This window comes from Engystomops pustulosus, chromosome 1 (assembly GCF_040894005.1).
Source record: "Engystomops pustulosus chromosome 1, aEngPut4.maternal, whole genome shotgun sequence".
Lineage (NCBI taxonomy): Eukaryota > Metazoa > Chordata > Amphibia > Anura > Leptodactylidae > Engystomops > Engystomops pustulosus.
This window is the reverse complement of record NC_092411.1, coordinates 255879402-255882004: the sequence shown is the minus strand read 5'-3', so window position 1 is coordinate 255882004 and position 2603 is coordinate 255879402.

The window sequence follows — 2603 nt, the reverse complement described above, 5'->3', positions numbered from 1 at the left end:
TTGCGGCCAGAAGCATGGAATTATTTGTGGAATTTTTTTAATACTCTGCAAAGCTTAAAATATTTATTTTACATTTAGAAGAAATAGTGTAGCATCAATATAAACCACTAAATATAATTATGTGATGCTACACATCAATCCCCTCCTGCAGGAAGTAGTAGATGTGAGTTCTATGTAGTTCAGGCAATGGAACCACATGAAAACCATAGGATGTGTATTGATGTTCTGTTACTATGTTTTTGTTATAATGAATCAGTGTCACTAAAGAACTTAGTGCTTCACTATTCATCCATATCAATATTCAAACAGGTTAAAGGCTTACACAATTACACATATGGCCTTGTCAGCAAAGCAAAAATTGCAAATTCTGTAGTACTATAATGCATGTTTGGCAGCTTGTGTAATAGATCTCGGTGCACAGAGATAGGTTGGAGGATTTGAAATGCTTAAATTTCAAGAAGTCAAAAGAAATCAAAGTGTTCTACAGCAGCCTATCGCAACTGCAACATCTACAGATATACCGCTGGCATTATACTTCTTTTGTACACATACTGGTAACTACAGCTCTCTCTGAAACTATACTTCTTATACTGCTGCTCCAATACTGAGTATTCATGCAGTAAGTATGGCTGTCATGTGCTAAGAAAAAAATATTTAATTAAATTCTTTTGATTACACAATGGGGGTCATTTACTAAGGGCCCGAATCACGTTTTGCGGACGGGTTATCCGAAAATTACTGATTTGCGCCGATTTTCCCTGAATTGCCCCGGGATTTTGGTGCACGCGATTGGATTGTGGCGCATCGGCACCGGTATGCACGCAGCGGAAATGGGGGGGTGTAGCCGTATGAAAACCCGACGGATTCGGAAAACCCACCGCATTTAAAAAAAAAAAAAGTGTCGCTTGACACGCGCTTACCTTCACCCACAATAGGACGGTGAAGTTCAGTGCATTCCGATGAACTTCAGCGCAGCAGCGACACCTGGTGGACATCGGAGGAACTACCCTAGTGAATCCCGGCCGGACCCGAATCCTCCGCAGAGAACGCGCCGCTGGATCTCGAATGGACCGGGTAAGTAAATCTGCCCCATTGTGTATGATTTATAATTAGACACTGATTTCAGTAGAGTGTGTCACACCCAACAATGGTCATGATCTAAAAAGTGTGACAGCTGTGATTCATTGTGCTGTTCTGCAATGTATGTTTATATTTGAATAATAAGTCAGACCTTTTTTTTTTCATACGAAACGTGTGAATAAATTTAATTGTATGAGAAAATTAATTTCCAGATGTCGAGCACCTAAGACCCATCTTGTAGGCAAAGTGCTACTTCTAAAGGAGTTCAAAATATTATCTGGATTGGGGCAGATCATATTCTGGGTAGGTAATAAATAAGCTTTTTTGCTATAATTATTGTGATTTATATAATATTTCATTCTGACATTTATTGCTCCATGTGAAAGGTATATACAGAACTATGTATGTAGACCTTGTGTCATTGTCACCCATTGCATTAGCTCACACATTACTCATAGGTGATCACATTGGTTCCTGTAGTGGGACTGAACACTCTTGCAAAGATGGGAAGGAAGTGGGGCCTGCGGTTGTCAGAGACATAACCAACATCTTTATGAAACTCTCCTACCAAATGGCTTTGTGTCTCTCTACTAAGTTTCAGTGAGTTTATGGATAATCTGAACCAACAAAGTTTGGTAATACTTTTGCCAGACACATTGAGTGACATTTGTCAGTGCGCCTACGCTTCTTGATTTATTTGCTGTAACAGATGGCCTTTATCACACGATCGCTGGCGTATGATAAATTCCTCCCATTGACTCTTAAAAAACAGAAGTCCCATAAAGTCTGTGAGACACAGACACAGCTACACAAGTGCCTGACATGTTCTGCTATACACATGTGTGAGACACAGACATCAGCTACACAAGTACCTGACATGTTCTGCTATATACATGTGAGAGACAGACATCAGCTACACAAGTACCTGACATGTTCTTCTATACACATGTGTGAGCCACAGACATCAGCAACACAAGTACCTGACATGTTCTGCTATACACATGTGTGATACACAGATATTAGCCACACATGTACCTGACATGTTCTGCTATACACATGTGTGTGACACAGACATCAGCTACACAAATACCTGACATGTTCTGCTATACACATGTGCGAGACATAGACATCAGCTACACAAGTACCTGACTTGTTCTGCTATACACATGTGTGAGACATAGACATCAGCTACACAAATACCTGACATGTTCTCCTGTTAAGGTAAACCTAGCTTATAGATCAAATCCTGTCAATTCTACTTGCTTATTTTCCTAAAATAAACTGTAATAGAAACAATTAACTCAAGATGGCACCGAGATCTCAGACCGCATCTCAAAGTTTTGAGGCTAAGGAATGTGGACGTGACGTTAACGTGTGAGAGCAGGGAATCTCTCCAATCAAGAAACTGTGTCTGATATTGTTATGCTTTATACACTCCTCCTTTTTCTGCTTTTCTCCAATGTTTCTATATAGACTGATAGAACACATAATGCTTGCGCAGTGCTGATTTTTGCCCAGTACCT